The sequence below is a fragment of the Xenopus laevis genome, chromosome 1S (assembly GCF_017654675.1).
Source record: "Xenopus laevis strain J_2021 chromosome 1S, Xenopus_laevis_v10.1, whole genome shotgun sequence".
In the NCBI taxonomy this organism is placed as follows: Eukaryota; Metazoa; Chordata; class Amphibia; order Anura; family Pipidae; genus Xenopus; species Xenopus laevis.
Window position 1 is genome coordinate 199875320 of NC_054372.1, and position 21267 is coordinate 199896586.

At 45.9% G+C, this 21267-nt stretch overlaps 1 pseudogene; it reads right to left on the bottom strand.

Annotated features, from left to right (window-relative positions):
* LOC121393135 lies at nucleotides 1-20856 on the bottom strand (annotated as a pseudogene).
* Nucleotides 20857-21267: the final 411 nt, after the last annotated feature.

The following is a 21267-nucleotide window of genomic DNA, read 5'->3' on the forward strand; positions in this document are numbered from 1 at the left end:
TAAAATAACATGGTGGGTTTAATAAACCAGGCGACTGGGGGTTAAATGAAAAATTTCGGGCACCACTTATACACCTTGGGTGCATGGGGGAGGGTTCCTGCTTGTGAGGATGGTTCCCATGTGATCCACGGAAGCCTTCAGCGATTGGACAGTCCTTGGGGGGGGCATGAGGCGGGGACACAGGTAATAAATAAGGTGTGTGCAATGCGCAGGGAGACTGTAGTGGGGGGGACAGTCTGACAGTTCTGGGATCCCCCCCCTTATATAAACACCATCATGTGATTCACCTTCAAACCCGAGGGGAGTATTTGGGGTTGCTGGGAGTTTCGGTGAAAGATTTCAGTTCATACGGGATCCTAGAGTCCACTTCAATCGACTTACGGGAAAAGAGGAGGCGGATGTCCCCGTGGAGGTAAATCTTCCCTGATCTGGATCTCTGGAACCTAAAAGGGAAGGACAATTACATTATGCCCCCCACTGTCTCATACACAAGAAATAAAGGGGAAATAACTTAAAGGACAAATAAACCTTTAAAATAAGTGAATATAAAACTGATGAGGGGGCTATTCCAAGCACTTTTGTCATTTACATTATTTATTTTGTTTTAATTCCAAGATATTAAGGGATACATGTACTGTTAATATGAATGAATTTTGTTACAACAGCACCACCTCCAGGTGGCACTGTTGTAACACAATTCATTCATATTAAAGGAAAACTATACCCCAAAAATACTTAAGCAACAGATAGTTTACATCATATTAAGTGACATATTAAAGAATCTTACCAAACTGGCCTATATACTTAAGTAAATGCCCTTTTACATCTCTTGCCTTGAACCACCATTTAGTGATGGTCTGTGTGCTGTCTCAGAGATCAACTGAGCAGAAATACTGCAGCTCTAACTGTAACAGGAAGAGATCCCCTGACCAGAAATACTGCAGCTCTAACTGTAACAGGAAGAGATCACCTGACCAGAAATACTGCAGCTCTAACTGTAACAGGAAGAGATCACCTGACCAGAAATACTGCAGCTCTAACTGTAACAGGAAGAGATCACCTGACTAGAAATACTGCAGCTCTAAGGGCTCTTACTCACTTGCGTTCTGACCTGCGCTCCCCTGCATTCCGTTTTTTGGCGTTCAGCCGCAGGGGAGCCCAGGAATAGACGCATGTCATTATTTCAAATGGGGCTGTACTCACTCAGGGGCGTGTAGGCGCCGAACGCAGGTTGAGACGCAACATGCTGCATTTTTCCTGCGTTCGGCGCCTACACGCGCCTGAGTGAGTACAGCCCCATTTGAAATAATGACATGCGTCTATTCCTGCGCTCCCCTGCGGCTGAACGCCAAAAAACGGAACGCAGGGGAGCGCAGGTTAGAACGCAAGTGAGTAAGAGCCCTAACTGTAACAGGAAGAGATCACCTGACCAGAAATACTGCAGCTCTAACTGTAACAGGAAGAGATCACCTGACCAGAAATACTGCAGCTCTAACTGTAACAGGAAGAGATCACCTGACCAAAAATACTGCAGCTCTAACTGTAACAGGAAGAAATCACCTGACCAGAAATACGGCAGCTCTAACTGTAACAGGAAGAGATCACCTGACCAGAAATACTGCAGCTCTAACTGTAACAGGAAGAGATCCCCTGACCAGAAATACTGCAGCTCTAACTGTAACAGGAAGAGATCCCCTGACCAGAAATACTGCAGCTCTAACTGTAACAGGAAGAGATCCCCTGACCAGAACACTGCAGCTCTAACTGTAACAGGAAGAGATCACCTGACCAGAAACACTGCAGCTCTAACTGTAACAGGAAGAGATCACCTGACCAGAAACACTGCAGCTCTAACTGTAACAGGAAGAGATCCCCTGACCAGAAACACTGCAGCTCTAACTGTAACAGGAAGAGATCCCCTGACCAGAAATACTGCAGCTCTAACTGTAACAGGAAGAGATCACCTGACCAGAAACACTGCAGCTCTAACTGTAACAGGAAGAGATCACCTGGCCAGAAACACTGCAGCTCTAACTGTAACAGGAAGAGATCACCTGACCAGAAATACTGCAGCTCTAACTGTAACAGGAAGAGATCACCTGACCAGAAATACTGTAGCTCTAACTGTAACAGGAAGAGATCACCTGACCAGAAATACTGTAGCTCTAACTGTAACAGGAAGAGATCACCTGACCAGAAATACTGCAGCTCTAACTGTAACAGGAAGAGATCACCTAACCAGAAATACTGCAGCTCTAACTGTAACAGGAAGAGATCACCTGACCAGAAATACTGTAGCTCTAACTGTAACAGGAAGAGATCACCTGACCAGAAATACTGTAATTGGCTCATGTGACCTAACATGTTTGGTATGTTTGTGTGCACAGTGAATCGTATGATCTCAGGGGGCGGCCCTTATTTTTTAAAATGGCAATTTTCTATTTATGATTACCCAATGGCACAGAAAAGTATATTATTATTATGAAAATGGTTTATTTACATGAAGCAGATTTTACATATGAGCTGTTTTATGCAATATCTTTTTATAGAGACCTACATTGTTTGGGGGGTATAATTTTCATTTAAAAGTCCATGTATCCCTTAATATCTTGGAATAAAAACAAAATAAATAATGAATGTAAATGACAAAAGTGCTTAGAATACCCCCCTCATCAGTTTTACATTCACTTGTTTTAAAGGTTTACTTATCCTTTAATATGTCAACAGTGGTTAGTTTTTCTAACAGCATCTCACCACACCCAATCAGAAATACATGCTAGCAGGAATGGGCAGCTGCAGGCTCGCAGGGAATGCTGGGATATGTAGTAGTGTAGCCTTGCCTCAGGTGCATGAGATAACACAAGATCCTCCTGGCCGTCTCCTTGCTGGATTGGATTCATTATCGACCATTATCTCTCGGGGCCCATCTCCGCCGCCGTTCTCCGTCTGTTCTTCCACGGGCACCAGGAAGATGCGGTGGCGCAGGAAGGTCATGTGATTGGGTGGCATGTCCTTCAGGTCGTAGGTAACAAGAAACATCTTCACCACAGTCTTGTAGGGTTAAATAAGGTCTGGGGAGATGGAGAGAGGCCAAATACAGATTATAAACAGGTAGAATATCCACCATATACACACACACAGCAGCAGCCAATCAGTGCACGGCAGCAGGTTAAACACCAACCAATGTAAAGGGAATTATCTGCCCCTTTCCAGTCTGCAAATAACTGCACAGGGGCAGAAACACTGGCACCTAGTGGAGAGAATGGGAACTGCAAGCAAAACAGCCACTGCATCACTTATATTCATTATTATTCTCTACAACTTCCAGCACCCTTTGTCAGCACCCCAAAGTCTTCGTGACCTACAAAATGGCTTACATAGGGAAATTAAAGGGAAACTGAAAGCCTGTTGGTATAATCTGCCAGGTGTATTTAAGCCACACCTATTTATCCCTGACCCCATTTGTGTTTCTTTGCATACTCACCACTTGTATGGTTCCAGTGCTGGGGACGCTGTACCCCTTCTTCCCAACTGCTTCCAGATTGATCACTCCCTGCAGGATGGGAATAAACAGTTAATCTGCCCAAAAACAATTCTGTCTATTTTGCATTTCAAGGCTGAGAGTATAGCTTATTGTTTGCCCAGAACATTCCTTCTCTGTATATTTTGTATTTATAAATATGGGAGGAGGAGGTGCCATATTGATTCCCTTAGACAGTACAGTATGAGGGTATAGCTTATTATGTGCCCAGAACATTCCTTCTCTGTATATTTGTATTTATACATATGGGAGGAGGAGGTGCCATATTGATTCCCTTAGACAGTACAGTATGAGGGTATAGCTTATTGTGTGCCCAGAACATTCCTTCTCTGTATATTTGTATTTATACATATGGGAGGAGGAGGTGCCATATTGATTCCCTTAGACAGTACAGTATGAGGGTATAGCATATTGTGTGCCCAGAACATTCCTTCTCTGTATATTTGTATTTATACATATGGGAGGAGGGAGGTGCCATATTGCTTGTACAGTAAGTGTTATGCTCATACCAGGAATGGTGAGGGGACACTGTGCTCAGAGATATGGAAGTAGGTGACTTGGACTGGTAGAGTGACATGCTGGGGGCAGTAGGAGCCGCTGGCACCAATCTCTGCAGTGAATCCTTCGATGTGACCGGATGGAGGGAATCGGCCCTTCAGTATAGACTCCTGAGGAAGGCACAGATATATATCACACACACAGGGTATTGTATCTATTAGCCCAGCAGACACTCACAGACTCCTACATGAGAATTCCAGATCTGAAATGTTACTGGATCATTCTGGAATATTCTGAATAGGAGTTTAAAAAAAACATGAACTTTGTAGTTACTAAAACTAATGTTTTTGGCAAAAGAATCCAAAGAAGGCTTGAAACCCTGATCTCCCCAGACAGCGGCTGATTTGCTGCTTTTAAACCAGAATCTCCCAGAAGCTGTAGGTTTGTGTTACGTGTGAGAGAGTGTGTGTGTGTATATGTGTGTGTGTGTGTGTGTGTATGTGTGTGTGTGTATATGTGTGTGTGTGTGTGTATATGTGTATGTGTGTGTGTATTTTATACAGTTGCTATTATTCATCTATTTCAGCAGAACAAGCAGGCGCCACCTCTTCGAATGCCTAATAGTTAAGTTATACAAAATCTTTGCCCAGGGTTATAGGACAAATGGGCACAAATCCAGTAATTATTATTTAATATAATAGGAAGGGGCAGTCCTAGATGATTTAGGAAAGGATAAGTGCAGTAACCCATAGCAACCAGTAAGAGATTTGCTTTCAGCAGTCCCTTAATTGCCAATTGGTTGCTATGGGTCCAGCTGTTAGCAACACCAGCTCTATTTCATCATACCAGAGCTTACATTAAAAGGTAATGAGAAGTTTGCTTATAAACAAGAGACCACAAATGGCTGCCTGCCAATCGGTTGCTATGGGTTACTAGACCCGGTACAAGCTTTCTGGTTTGTAGTACATTACCCAACACCGTGTTTATACAGAATGATAAAAGTTGCACCTCAAAGTTGCCCAGCAGGGGGCGACTGATGCAGGAATTGGCCCAGCTCCTCGCTGCAGGTCCCTTCTGTGAGCTGATCAGGGATCTCCTGTAATTCAGAGCAGATATTGACATTATTAGGACAGACTACAACTCCCAGCATGCTGTGCACACTTCTAATACCCCCCTTTGTTCACCTGCAGCCGGGAGCTAAAAACATGACAGGCTGAGACCACACAGTGGGGGACATAGCTTTAAAGGGGAAGTTCACCTGCAGCTTGTTATAGAATGGCCTCTTCTTAGCAACTTTTCAACTGGCCTTCATTTTTTTTTTATATTATTGTTGAATAATTTGCTTTCTTCTTGTGACTCTCAGCTCACTGACCCCAGAAGCCAAACACCAATAGCTTCACGAGGCTACCGTTTTATTCTTATTGTTACTTATTTATTACTTATCTTTCTATCTAGGCACCACTCTATTCATATTCCTGTCTTGGTTGCTAGATTAAATTGGACCCTAGTAACCAGATAGCTGCCAAAATTCCCAATTGGAGAGCTGCTGAACCAAAAATGAAGTAATCCAACAACAGCACATAATAAAAAAAAATGAAGACCAACTGCAAATTGTCCCAGAACAGTATTCTCTACATTATACTGAATATTAATGGGAAGATTCTCTTGGGTCTGCAGATAATAACATGACAGCTGGCCTGTGGGCCAAATGATGTGATGAGTCCTTGTTCCCCTTGCCACACAGGGGCATATTTAGGTGTATGCCCAGCTTTAAAGGATAAGTAAACCTTTAAAATAAGTGAATGTAAAACTGATGAGGGGCTATAAAATTAGAAACCTTTCTCACATCTTTCCTAAGCAGAAGAACATCAGCCTCTTTCTTTCTCCTGACAACTTCCTTGACTACTTGCTGGTCAGACTGGTGGGAAAATGACCAGCAGGTGGCGCTGTTGTAACAAAATTCATTCATATTAACAGCACATGTATCCCTTAATATCTTGGAATAAAAACAAAAACATACATTTTACATTCGCTTATTTTAAAGGTTTAATCATCCATTTACTTCTCTTCCCTATTCTCTTATTCTTTCTTCCTTCTTCCCCTAACCTGGTTTTGTTGTAAATGTCAAAGCATTAAATAAAAACTATAAAAATAAAAAAAAGGTTTACTTAACCTTTAACCAGGAGCAAAGAACAAAGAAATACAACAGAGGGTACCTACGATTTCAGATGCAGCCCTCGCTTTGGTCTTCGCCCACTGTGCTCTGAGAGAATCTGCTAGCAGGAAAGGAAAGAGTTAAGTTTGGGCAAAGCGGAGCAGAGAGGATCATTAACCGGGGGGCGGATAATTGCGTAAGTCGGGGCACCCAGGAAATGGGGATTTTGCCATGCGGGTGGGGAACATGAATCGTGGCGGAAAGATTTTGCAAGGCAGGGAAATGTTTGCCCAAATCTAGTAACTCATAGCAACCAGATGTGTGTTTTCCAACAGCTGACTAGTAAACGCCAGCTGTTGATTGGTTACTAGACAAGTAACATTATACAGTGAATTATGCACCCCCCATACTGTATTAAAATAGAAGCATATTATAAGTCACCGAAGAGTTTCATGACCAAAGGTTTAGTGATTTTATACAGGTCACAGAGCTCCGAAGCGACTTCTAGTTTCCTAACGCAAGTTTTAGTGGGTCACGTGACAGAAATTACATCACTAAGCAAAGATTATAACTGATGACATCACTCAGCAAAGTTTATAAGGATATCATCTACAGGATATTTACGGCTTTTGTTTAATATACAGACCATCTATTATATTACCCCCAATATAGAGAAGAATTGGGGGTTTGTGTACACACTGCTAGATCGCTAGCTCCTAGTACAAAAGACTGGTATTCCAACACCTTCTTACACAGAACAAAGAAACATATTTATATGTAAGAGCAGATTTGGGGGAGAAATAACGGTCAGTTCAATAGAAACTCATAGTCAGACATAAAAACAAAGAGCTGCACTTGCAAAGCAATAATCCACGTGTGAGAATAGCTTTGGGCTCCCTAACAATGCACAACATACTGCTTAAAGGGATACGGTCATGGGAAAAATGTTTTGGTTTTAAAAAAAAAAAAAAGCAGAATTCTGCACTGAAATCTGTTTCTCAAAAGAACAGATTTTTTTTAGATTTTATTTTGAAATCTGACAAGGGGCTAGACATATTGTCAGTTTCCCAGCTGCCCCCAGTTATATGACTTGTGCTCTGATAAACTTCAGCCACTCTTTACTGCTGTACTGCAAGTTGGAGTGATATCACCCCCTCCCTTTCCCCCCAGCAGCCAAACAACAGAACAATGGGAAGGTAACCAGATAGCAGCTCCCTAACACAAGATAACAGCTGCCTGGTAGATCTAAGAACAGCACTCAATAGTAAAATCCAGGTCCCACTGAGACACATTCAGTTACATTGAGTAGGAGAAACAACAGGCTGCCAGAAAGCAGTTCCATCCTAAAGTGCTGGCTCTTTCTGAAATCACATGACCAGGCAAAATGAGCTGAGATGCACCTACACACCAATATTACAACTAAATACACTTGCTGCTTCAGGAATGACATTTTATATTGTACAGTGAATTATTTGCAGTGTAAACTGTGTAATTTACAAATAAAAACTACATCATAAAAATCATGACAGAATCCCTTTAAAAAGGGAGATATAAGCCATTTAAAGACTAAGGCAATGAAATGGGTAAGATCTGTACCCTCTGTAATAAACTCTGTTGTATCCCAACCCAGGCTCACACTGTGGCAATAAAAGTAGCAAGTTACTGTTGCACCTACCAGTAGAGTAAGATCCAAGCTGCCCATTCTCCACCATTCCTCCATCACTGCTGCCATATCCTGCCCCCCTGTAAAGCACTGGAACCCCCCACTCCCCAGGACCACATTTTGGCTTCCCCTCGCTCTCTCTGCTGCAGCTGCAGTCCTGTGAGTCACACACCTGTGCCATAGGGAGGGGGAATATTCCAGGTGTTGGGGTATAATGGGATCTCTAAATGGAGAGCAGGGCAGTGACACAGGGGAGAGCAATGAATGGGACCATGGAAACATCTAGCACAGGAGTCTGACCCTATAAACGTGCCTCTGCAGCCTCTCACCATCCGTAATGTGCCGGGCTTCCTAACTACACTTTTTATTCTTCAGCTTCAACTAAAAGGGCATTTATTGTGCTCAAAAACAATATGCAAAGTGCCAGAACAAGCTACGGAAATTGCACACAATCTCTGCACGTGGGGTTGTTTCTCGGAAGTCGAGAGGCCGGTCTAGGGGCAGTGACTGGGGTGTCAGCAGCAGATAGGGAGAGAAATATGGAGATTGCTAATGTACTCCCACGGTTACTTATGGAAAGGGCCATAAGGGTGAGATTTATGGGTGAGCACTTAATTGCCATCTTGCAACTATAGTTGATTGGATATTACAGCAATATTTTTATATATCTTAAAGCCTTGGGGAGGGGTCAGGCCTCAAAAAGGGTCTTGAACCAGAAAAGTCCAAAAACCACTGGTCTAAGGAAAATGACGTGAGAAACAACAATAAAGAAAATAATAAAACAGATGATAAATGAGACTTACACTAAGAGTAAATTTCCTCTGCATATTGCACTGGTGTATAAGCAACCGGAGGAGCAAGTTAATTCAGTAAACTGAACGATTAGATTTCCAACGGCCCAGGCAGCAGCCTGTTGGTAACTCCCAAAGGACCACTTAATTTAATGGGCGGGGGGGCACTAGGTTTGGCATGTTGACATTAGGCCAAGTGTAGTAACTGTGAAAGTTGGGCAAGATGGACACAATAAGGGAAAATGGTGAGATGCAGGGCCTGCACCTCTTTAGCCACCAACAGATGCTGGGAGTTATAATTTAGCAACACTTAAACACCAGTCTAACTTTCATATAGGTCAGCCTAAAAGCTAATTTAAAGTTAAAGGTCACCCTAATGAAGAGCCCTTAACCCAAGACTTATCCCCCTACAGGTGTCTAAAAGCAGTAAAATGTACCTTCTGCGAGCGTCGGGCTGCTGGTAAGAGATGATTCCAGAAGGGGGCAGCCTTAGAGTCGGTGCTCCTGCAGGCTCCATGTAACGCTTGGCATCCTTGGCCTGCCCTCCACTTCTTGCTTTGCCCCTCATCCTCAGAGCAGGAGTCTGCCGATTCGCTGGATGGAAGCAGCTTCCTTTTGACAGCCATTCCTCCTGGAGTACAATGGCGGGATGGGCCTGGAGGTGTCTCTGCAGGGCTGGGACCCTCTGATTGGGCCTCCAGCTGTGGAGAAAGGGGCTCTTTCAACATCGGTTCTGCTGACAGATTACCGTTGGGTTGAGCAGGCATTTCGGCTGGGCCCTCAGGCTGTGCAATGTTGTGCAAAACTTTATCAAGTATGTGCTGGTTGGTGGCAAGCTCCACCTCAGTTCCGTTATATTCCTCATTATCCAAAGAAACCTTAGTCCCATTTCCCACGTGGGTGTGGGACAGTCCATCTGGCATAATCTTTTGTGCCTCTGCTGGGTTGCTGTACAATGCACCTTGGGTCACTACTAATGGAGAGTCTGTCTGCTGACAACTAGTGAACAACTGACCTACTCGCAGTCTAGACATGGACTCTCTAGAGGAGGAGGCCTCACCACGGTGCTCAGTGACATGTAGGCCACTATGGGAAAAATGCTGAGCAGAACTACACAGTGGTACCTCAACTGAGAGAAGTCCATCTTCAATATTGTCCTGTTCCTCCTCCCCATCCAATTCAGACTGTCTAAAGGGACCATCTCTTCTTGGGTGACCCCAGAAGGCTCTCTTTGGACTTCTGGTGGCTTCTTGAAAGAGCTGGTCAGGAAGAGGCCTCTTTAATGTTTGGCGGGAAGAGGTTTTAGAGGCTGGCACATCAGAGATGATGGAGACATGATAAACTCTCTGAATCTGGTGATCTGCCTCAGGGAACCCAACCAGAACCCTGCACTCGTGCCTTCCATCCAATGCTCCATCTTGGCTTGATGATTTTGAGCTCCCAGCAGTACCTGAGCACCCATCTGCCCCAGCCTCCTCCTTAGGTGGTAAATCCATCTCAATGTGCCTCATGGATCCAGCAGAACCTAGCCTCCAATTCAATCTCAGGGAGTGAGGAGGAGTGCTGTTGCCTCGAGAGGTATGTACATTAAGGTGCTGAATGGGGTTTCTTTCGGGAGACTCAGACAAACCCCAGGGTGTCCAGAGACCTCTGCATCTGATGGAGAAACAGCACATTTTCAAGAAAGAAATGTTTGTTTGCAACTAAAAAAATGAAGCAATACCTTCTAACAACCACATGGATGAACAGAATTTGTGCCCACAGAGGACTTGCCAAACTGGCAGCTCTGAGGTTGGTCTACAGGCCAACGACTGAATAACAGGGGCGTCACACAATTGCCTTATGTGGGGGACCAGTAACATAAAGCTGATGGGAATCCAATTTGTGAAGCCATATTTTATCATTTATGAACATCTTTAGTGTGTCTCCGGGATTGTTGGGGAGTCAAATCAAGTCCAAGTCAGATTTTCTTGTGTGCACCTTACTGAGCAGGGAGATGGCACATGGGTGAGTGCTATCATTATGTATTGTGTAGTTTTAGGGTTCAGTATCCCATAGTGGGGAACAGACCAATATGATCAATGCAATGTTTGTATTTAGTCTCCCTATAAACATATCTACCCTATAATATTGCTCATGTACCTCTCACCTACGTCCAATTCCCGTTTAGCCCCCCATACAAGGGCTCTTACCCCTGTCTGTTTCTGTGCCGCCAGTAGCAGTGTGATGCCCTGTGTCTGGCAGCTGGCGTTCTTCCCTGGCACATCTAGCTTGAAGGTCTGGCCATGTTGGCACCCACAAGAGAGGGCTGAAGTCTGTGTATGAGGTATAACACACACCATGCCGGAGACCCCCAACTTGTCCAGACAATATGGCTGCCCAGATGTTCACACCTGAAATAGAAACACAGTAAGTAAATAGTTCAGCAAGACCAAGAGGGTGAAAATTAAAGAAAACGAAGCACAGAAACACAAATAAACAAACACAAATGTGAGGATACCCCAGAGAGACATACGGTCATACAGAGAGAGAGAGAGACAATGTGGTGGGACAGACAGAGACAGGAAAGACAGACATACAGCGATAAAAGAGCGTGAAATGGACACACAAAGACAGTGATACAGAGACAGAGAGACAGGCAGACTATGATGCAGTGAGACAGCTCGAGGCAGACAGACAGAGAGGAGAGACAAGCAGAGAAAGAGAAGAGACAGGCAGAGAGACAGCTGGAGGAAGGAGAGGAATAAGAAGCAGGAGAGACAGAGGAATAACAAGAGATGCCTATAACAGTGGGCGGTGAGACCGAGACCCTGATTTAGCCATGGGACACCGGCACTCAAGAGGTTAAAGGAGAACGGAGGGCTTGGGGTGGGGAAGGGCAGGAGGGGGAGTTGTGATGTCACAGAGGTCCAACCAGGACAAGCCCCCAGGTCAGCATTTCTGTGGCAGTTGAGGGATTACCCCTTATTAACCCCTGCACTGCCTGCAGCCTCAAGCTGCTACCTGAGTTTAACAAGTAAATGCCTTCCACAAGCTCTTGTCAATAGGCTTAGCCAAGCCAAGGCCCTGAGCTCATGTTCAAGCACTGGGAGTAAGATGATGGGAGCTGTAGTTTAAAAACAGCTGGTAAGGCTCAAGTTGCCCCTCGCTAACTAACACAGGGTTTCCTAGGTCAGGGCTTTGGGGGTAAGTGGCAGTATGTAAGGAATTCAGACACACTATGGATGGTGGGTTGTGGGAGTTGTAGTTGAACATCTGATGGGCTAGAGTTTGCCTATAACTGTCCCAGGCAGCAGACTCATTGTCCTTCCCTCCCCAGCACACAACAAGTCCTGGACCTTTCCAGCTGACAGACCAACAGGAATTTTCCAGAGATTCAGAGAAGATTAGAGCTGGAGGGCACAGGTACGGGGACCTTCTCTCTGTGGCACTGGCACAGTTTGCCGGATCAGCGAGTCTGCTAGCCGTGAGCTCCCGGTCACATATGGAGGAGCAGGAATTCCTAGCTTGTGAGATAAGTGGGGATGTGAGGCACAAATGACTGTGCACATGAAAGGGCCCCGGCACGCCTAGAGACGCCACTTATTCAATCATTTCATGGTGTGTCACACAGGCAGGAGGGCCCCATGTTCTGTCTGTAGCACAGGCCTCGCTCTTATATCACCTGCAAGGGCCCGGCTCGCTCACTCAGAACACACAAAACATTAAAACATTAAGTTTTATCAAATCAAAAATATGAGATTTCCTGGCAACTTTCCAAATCTGCCTCTCGCTGTCAGAATTCACCAACCACCCCATTGACTCCTATTCGCCACCTCGCAGGCACAATACATACAGCTGCTCTGCCCCACTATAGCGACCGGGTCAGCGGCTGGTACGGTTATAGTGAACCGGTTAATGGCTGGTCCCACTAAACTGAATTGTCAGTTAATACCATTACACACATCAGAGAAGAAGCTGAGCCGGTGCAACTGTTTGTATATTTATATATATATATAGTAGTCAGTTAAAGGGGACCTGCCACCCAGACACAAAATGCTGTATAGTAAAAGTCATTTTCAAGTGAAACATGAAATCCAAATTCTATTTTTTATTAAAGCATTCATAGCTGTTGTAAGTTCATTTCAATATCTCAGCTGTCAATCAAATATTGCCTGCCCCTCCTCTATGCCTTAGGCAATTACTTTCACTTTCCATTCAGCACTTCCTACATGTCACTGCTCTCCCCACATTCCCCCAATCTCTTCACCATTTAATTGTGTAACCAGGACATGGGGATGGACATCAGGTCCCTCATTCTCTTCACCATTTAATTGTGTAACCAGGACATGGGGATGGACATCAGGTCCCCCATTCTGGTGCACAAACAAGATTCTGAGATGATACAAGACTTGTCTTAATAACAGTGTCCCACAATATGGCTCCTGCCTGCTTGTTATAATTATAAATTCCCAGACTGAAGGAAACAAGATTCAAATCATTTATACAGTGTAATTAAAGTTTATTTTGCTTGACTAATGTGATAAAATAGGATTTGGAATATTTGTTTTGGGTGATGGGTCCCCTTTAAAGCAGCACGTGAGCTTGGCACAGGTATGAATGGGTTATTGGGGATTGTGAGAAGGTGAGAGGCAGGAATGTGGCCAATCCTACGTGTCGCACGTGTGTATATGAGGCTCATTTACTAGCACTAAGCACATTCGCACCTACAGCAAACAATCAAATTAGACCTTTCATTAATGTCCTTGCAGCCAAAAACTAATGACTGATTGGTTGCCTTTGGTCACAGCTAAAATTCAAATGTACCCATTGTAAATGAGCCCTGGGCCCCATACACAGTCCTACATCTGTCACCCGCATAGTGACCTACAGGGACACCCATCAGGCCGTGGCAATGGCAGGACAGAGAGGCCCAATAAATAGTGAGAGTCTGAGGCAACTTACAGCCCCTCTGCCATTTGCCTGAACCCACAGATTGTCAGTCTGGGCCTGATTTACTCCTTATTCCACTTTAGTACCACAGAGTAAGTGAGTGTGTCCTACACAGTGTCCCCCATCTCTCCTCACACACAGGGAGTTATATTTGTCCTACACTCCATTGTGCGTCTGCCCCACACAGACTCATAGGAACAGCCTCACCCACTTACATTAGTACCACACACACTTGTACTGGGACTCCAGTATTCCCTCCACCCCCGCTCACACTGCCCCATAACAAATCTTCCCACACAAACAGGTGCTGGACCCCATTCCCTGTACATCAGTTCCCTCATAAAGAGAAACAGGAAGTAGAAACATTTAATGGCGGCAGGGGCGGAGTCTAACGTCTGTGTCTCTCCTCACAGTGATGCCGAGTGTTTAGTTCCTCTCTCTCCTCCCACAGACACTGTATAAACCCACGTTACCCACCGCTCATTCATTTCTCTCTCCAGCAATGGCAGCTTTCTCCACAGAGCACAATGCTGAATGGCAAATAAGTGTTCTCTGTACTAGTCCCATGAGTGACGCTCATCTATGCGCTTGTGTTGAACTCAGAACCATGATCCTATTTAAGGAAGTGCCCTCCATTATATATAAATATATATATATATATATATATATATATATATATATATATATATTATAGCCACACATAGTAACACCCCCATTATCCAGCCCTTCCCCCGCACTCCCCTCATTGTAGGCCATTCCCCAGTATTAGACAAATTCCCCCAGTATTAGACAAATTCCCCCAGTATTAGACAAATTTGCCTCTCAGTCCCATGCGTCCCATTGGCCTGACACACAACCTCACCCCTTAGGGCACTTAGGCCATGGCCACTTTTTGGCAGCAAGTGAGACGCAGAGAAGACCCCCCCTCCCAACTTCCAAATGTTCTGGGTTGAAATAAATATACATTAAAACACACATTTTATGTTTTCCCAGAAATTTGTTGCAGTCCCACACAGGCAATTTGCAATTTTTTCATTCCCAGATTTTACATTTTTCTGCAATTTATGCTGTTTTTTTGCAATGCCATCAAGAGGTTCTGCTGTATCTGTACCCTCCCCATACCCAGGCGTCCGTACCCTCCCCATACCCAGGCGTCCGTACCCTCCCCATACCCAGGCGTCCGTACCCTCCCCATACCCAGGCCAGGCGTCTATACCCTCCACATACCCAGGCGTCTATACCCTCCCCATACCCAGGCGTCTATACCCTCCCCATACCCAGGTGTCTGTACCCTCCACATACCCAGGCGTCTGTACCCTCCCCATACCCAGGTGTCTATACCCTCCCCATACCCAGGCGTCTATACCCTCCACATACCCAGGCGTCCGTACCCTCCCCATACCCAGGCGTCCGTACCCTCCCCATACCCAGGCGTCCGTACCCTCCCCATACCCAGGCGTCCGTACCCTCCCCATACCCAGGCGTCTATACCCTCCACATACCCAGGTGTCTATACCCTCCCTATACCCAGGCGTCTGTACCCTCCCCATACTCAGGCGTCTATACCCTCCACATACCCAGGTGTCTATACCCTCCCCATACCCAGGCGTCTATACCCTCCACATACCCAGGCGTCTGTACCCTCCCCATACCCAGGTGTCTATACCCTCCCCATGGCGTATGTACCCACTGCCAAGTGCTCTATTTATACTGAGTTGAGGAATCTACACCTGACGCAGTCTCCCCCAGTCACCCGACAGGTGTCACGCAGCCCCCTGAAGTGCTGAGCATATTATGGCTGCTCCAGACTGCTCCATGTGACTCAGCAGGTGGGGACCTGGGCCTAAGAACCCTAAGAATGTCCCCAACCCTGAGATGATTCCACTTGTCACAACGTAACGACATATTGAAATATATACAAATCTCTCAGCATCCCACTCACTGTCACTGATAGAGAATCCCCCCATTTCATTTACTCAGCCGAGAAACAGCACAGAGGGTAGGAATTTATTCAATTTATTTAATTATAACACAGAGGCATCCATTACTACTTGGATATTTACATCGGAATTTATTCAGCTACGTTTCCCTGGCTGAGCCACGTGTAGGGGTGCCACATTTTCTAGTTAAAACCACGCTGGCCTTCCTATATATTTATCTTTATTCCCTATTAATAACATTGGGATCACTGACCTTCCTATATATTTATCTTTATTCCCTATTAATAACATTGGGATCACTGACCTTCCTATATATTTATCTTTATTCCCTATTAATAACATTGGGATCACTGACCTTCCTATATATTTATCTTTATTCCCTATTAATAACATTGGGATCACTGACCTTCCTATATATTTATCTTTATTCCCTATTAATAACATTGGGATCACTGACCTTCCTATATATTTATCTTTATTCCCTATTAATAACATTGGGATCACTGGCCTTCCTATATATTTATCTTTATTCCCTATTAATAACATTGGCATAAAGCAGCATTATAATTGGGCAGGTGGGTACAATAGCAGGTACGTGGGACCCTACTCACAGACTCAATTTATTTAGCCCCATAATAACCCCCTAAAGTTATTTGTACCAAGTAGAGTTGGGGAATGAGGCAGTTTAGCCGCCCCCTGCTGAACATGGCACAGAATATAAATATATAATCCTGTCTGGGTGCCCAGCAATGCCTGAGCTCAGGATGGTACAGAAACAAGAAGGACATGCCAACCTACAGGGGTACAGACAGACAGCAAGTTATATCTAACCTCACCAAGGCATATGATTGGGTGGTCGCCCCAAAGTGGGGTGCTGGGCCTTTTAGTTGCCTGGTGTACAGGCTCCCCAAATGCAGAGTCTCCTCTCCTATTGGCTCTCATGTTTCCACACTACATCTCAGCTGCCCCATAGGGAAATCTGGGCACCCAGAATAAATCCATAAACCTTTCTGCCCATCATATCTGCTCATCTGCTGAAAGTTTTTCACAAGTAAATACAGAGGACAGCAGTAAGTGAAGGAACTAAAGTCACAATACTCACTGGGTAACCAGACCCCCCCCCCCCCGCTGTACCACTGGGACCGGCACAATATGTCAATCAATATGGCAGCTCCCGCTATGCACATATAATGATTCATAGAGATCTGTCTCACTGCAGCTCTTTCAGACTTGTACATAAAGTGATCACAGTGAATGCTGGGAGGTGTAGTCCCTACTGGGGGCTGAGAGTTTATTTCAGGCTGGACGTGGCCAGAGAACAAAGAGACTTCAGACGTCTCTCAGCTTTGGAAAATGAGACTTCTGTTTATTTGTTCAACGTTTGTGCTTTGTGTCCCACGTCAGAGAACAAATTGTTCTGGGCTCAGACAGGAAAGAACGAGCTGCAGTGTGTGATGTACAGCAGAGGAACCGAGAAGCTTGCACTCCACTCCCTGCTGGGAAATACACAGACAAGACTGGATACACTGGGCTATTTCTCATTCATACAGTTTCTCCCCTCTGACAAATAATTTCCCTTTTATACCGGCAGCAAATGCACCACAGTGACTCACTAAGTAACAAATGTATGTGCCGAGTCATGAACAGCAAGTTTATTCTCTCCCCAGTGTATCACCCACTGACATATCACCTAGTAGAGAGTCGTTATCTATAGAAGCCCAGAAATACTCACAGCTCCAGGCACCACTCCCACAAGCAACTACCAGTCTGCTCCTTCTACTGACTCCCAGTTCTACATGCCAACGGTACAGGGTGGTGATACAAATTAATAACAATATAAGAACTAGAATCTCAGCTGCCATAAAGCAGGACAGGACTGCTCCTTACAGTGGGGATCAGATAGGATCTGTGCAGCCACTTGGACAGAATGTTCTGTTATACAGATAGCTAGAATCTCAGCTGCCATAAAGCAGGACAGGACTGTTGCTTACAATGGGGATCAGATTGGATCTGTGCACCAACTGGGACAGAATGTTCTGTTATACAGATAGCTAGAATCTCAGCTGCCATAAAGCAGGACAGGACTGCTGCTTACAATGGGGATCAGATAGGATCTGTGCAGCCACTGGGACAGAATGTTCTGTTATACAGATAGCTAGAATCTCAGCTGCCATAAAGCAGGACAGGACTGCTGCTTACAATGGGGATCAGATAGGATCTGTGGAGCCACTGGGACAGAATGTTCTGTTATACAGATAGCTAGAATCTCAGCTGCCATAAAGCAGGACAGGACTGCTGCTTACAATGGGGATCAGATAGGATCTGTGCAGCCACTGGGACAGAATGTTCTGTTATACAGATAGCTAGAATCTCAGCTGCCATAAAGCAGGACAGGACTGCTGCTTACAATGGGGATCACATAGGATCTGTGCAGCCACTGGGACATCTGGGCACATGGCTAAAGGGCCACTACCTGTCCATGCACTTCTGATAGAAGAAAATAAATTCACTTGTATTTCTACAAATATACAGACAATTATATTCTATGACAATTTGCAGTTGGTCTTGATTTTTATGGTTCTGTTTTTTTCTTTTTTGCTGCTTTACTGCAGGAACCAGGCAGTCAATTGGAAGTCGAAGCATATACACAAACAGAACAATATTAATCTCAGCCTCACATTCAGTCTGCTGTCTGGTTACTAGGGTGAGTGACCCTGGCAACCAAATAACTACTTCAGGTTGGAGACACACTGCAGAGGGTAAATCAAACCCTGGGGCTCCTATTTCCTCAGAGCACTGGGTATAAGCATGGGCACATACACTGAAACAATAGCAGAAATATTACTCACCCTAATATTTGTGATCTGATAAAATAAAATGAAGGTGCTGTAACTTTACCATAAATGAACCCTTGTCTCAAGAGCTTGCAATCAAAAGCGAGGCTTGCCATCTGCTCCAACTCAGCTGTACCCCAAAACTGTGCTAAAATCCTCACTCCAATCCCCCACAGCTAAGGCAAGTACCAAAGGCCCGGGAGACACAGTGAACCCACCTCTCCCATGGGTGCCTAGTGCTGAACTCCCAGGATCCTCAGCAAAAACTGCTGGGTGATGGGAGTTTTAGCTTTTCAGTCCCACTGGTGAGTCTGATAAAACCTCATACACCTCACCAAACTGCCTGTACATACCATACCCCCAACATGTTTTCCAGGCCTTGTCTGCTTTTGTCCTACAGTCGTTATTAGATTGCAAGCTCATTGGGTCAGACCCTGCTGAGAAGCCCCCACAAGTAGCCTGGAGAGATTTAGTGGGCTAGGCCTCACCAATACAGGAAACCTGCATCTCCTGTTCAACTCCAAGTCCCAGAATCCCCAGCAGCACAAACTACATGTGCCTGTATTATATTATATGGCTCCCTACAGAGGGGTCTCACTGCCCCTGCCCACCTTCCATTACTCTGCCTTTTGTACAGGGTCCCACTTCTTGTTGTTGTTCACTCACAGGCTCTATCTTCCCTTCAACACTCCCTGTCTGCTGCTCATTTATCAAATCTGCACTGGGCAGTAACTGATAGCAACCAATCAGATCTTTACTCTGACTAATCTGCTTGCAGTGGACTGAAAAGAGTTAACCACTGACTGGTTGCTATGGGTTACTGCCCAGCTGCAAATTTGCCCACTATTTATAAATGACCCCAGATTCTGGTCTGTCCTGCCCCAATCACTAACTGCCTATAATATTGGCTTTATCCTCCCCAGGCCCAGATTTGTGGAGAGGGCACCAAGGACTGGGTGTAGGGAGGCAGGATTTTAGGGGGCTGCATGTTGCCCAGCCACACCCACATTGGTTCACAAATACTGGGGAGGTGCAGGAGATTTTTAAATTTCCCGTGTGCCAATCCCCATTGCTCTGGTCCTGATGAAGAAAATTGGAGCAAATAAAAGGGAGGGGACCGGGGAGATGAACGTCAGTGGGCCTAGGGGTGCCCCCTATGTAAGTCTGGCCCCAATCCTGCCCTCATGGCCATAACTAGAGAGTAGACACGTGTCTAGGGCGCAAAGCTGGGGATCGTTGCCAGACATGTACCTGTTTCTCCCGGGCTGCCAATGGTACATTTTGTGTAAAGGCGCTTCTGTGCATGGACGCTGTTTCGCGCCAGATCGAAGTTTCGCGTAAGCACAATCGAGCGCACACTCAGCCAGCGCCGTGGACAACCAGGTTACCTAGTCGGGTTGGCCCAGCTCTGCCTGCCCTGAGCACTAACTGCCTGTAAGGCTGGGTCTATTCTGCCCTGAGCACTAACTGCCCATAATGTTGGGTCTATTCTGCCCTGAGCACTAACTGCCTGTAAGGTTGGGTCTATTCTGCCCTGAGCACTAACTGCCCATAATGTTGGGTCTATTCTGCCCTGAGCACTAACTGCTTGCAAAGCTGGCCCTACCACACCATAAGCATTGACTGCCAATAAGATTGGGTCCATTTATCTTGTCTAGTGCTAAATTTGTGCTGGCATTTTTTTGCAAGTTTCACCCTGAAAATGACGCCCATAGACTCCAATGGGTGAAGAAAATTGTCATGTTTTAAAAAAAATAAATAAAAAGTCGACCCTTAGACTTCAATACATTTTTTTCGGAAAAGCAAAACAGGTCAGATTCGCCCATCTCTAATCTTGTCCCTTTCAGTGCTGCCCCCTCAAAGTCTGTGGATTTAGAATATTTGTGGCACGTCCTGGGTGCAAGGTCCCTCCTCCTCCCTGCGCAAGGGGCGGGCCTGGGACAACAACTCCCTGCGAAAGGGGAAGGCCTGGGACAACTCCCTGCCCAAGGGGCGGGCAAGGTCCCCCTCCTCCCTGCACAAGGGGCGGGCCTGGGTCAACAACTCCCAGCGTAAGGGGCGGGCCTGGGACAACAACTCCCTGCGCAAGGGGCGGGCCTGGGAAACAACTCCCTGCACCACAGTACAAGATGTGCCAGTAGTACAGGAGATAAGAATAAATAGGAGACTGTAGAGAATACAGAAGCAGCAGATAGAGTGCAAGCCTTGTGGCCCAGTCCAATGTCAGTCAGTGTTACACTCTCCCCCCTCCCCCCACTCAGCCCAGACTTACCCCAAACTTTCCCAGGCGGGAGGGGGGGGAGTCAGTAGATGGGGGAGGGGGAAGGACTCCGGGGAGTGGGGGCTCCGTTTCCTCCCGACAGTTTCCGGGTTGGGCCGAGCGGTCGGTTGAGCCGGGAGGGATCTCAGGTGTCGGCTCGGGGGCCACAATCAGACTCAATAGAGACTGTGCCCTGCGCTCTCACTCTGCCAGCTGATTGGCCTTGGCTCCTCCCTTACCCCGCCCCCTCTGGGCAAAAAGCGGCCCGCTGATTGGCTGTACAGACTCTATTCTCATTGGCGGGCAGCTCAGCTCTCTCCTCCTCCCAGCTCACCTTGCGCTCATTAACCCCTGCCCTGCCGGACACCTCCCAGCTGCACCATTAACCCCTGCCCTGCCAGTGCCGCCAGCAGATCACTGTGTAGAACTAACCCCTAACCTGCCAGGTGATTTACAGTCCAAGCCCCCCCATTGTTTCTATTTCCCTATTAATTACTGGGGGTGTCCCTAAAGCTGCACTGACTGACAATTCTACTTTGTGCAGCAGTTTAAAGGCACAGGCAGGGGATAATGATGGGCAGTCAGTAGGGAGTGGCACAAGCAGGGTTAATACAAGTCCAGGCAATGGGTCAGGGAGAGGCCAGAGAATAAGA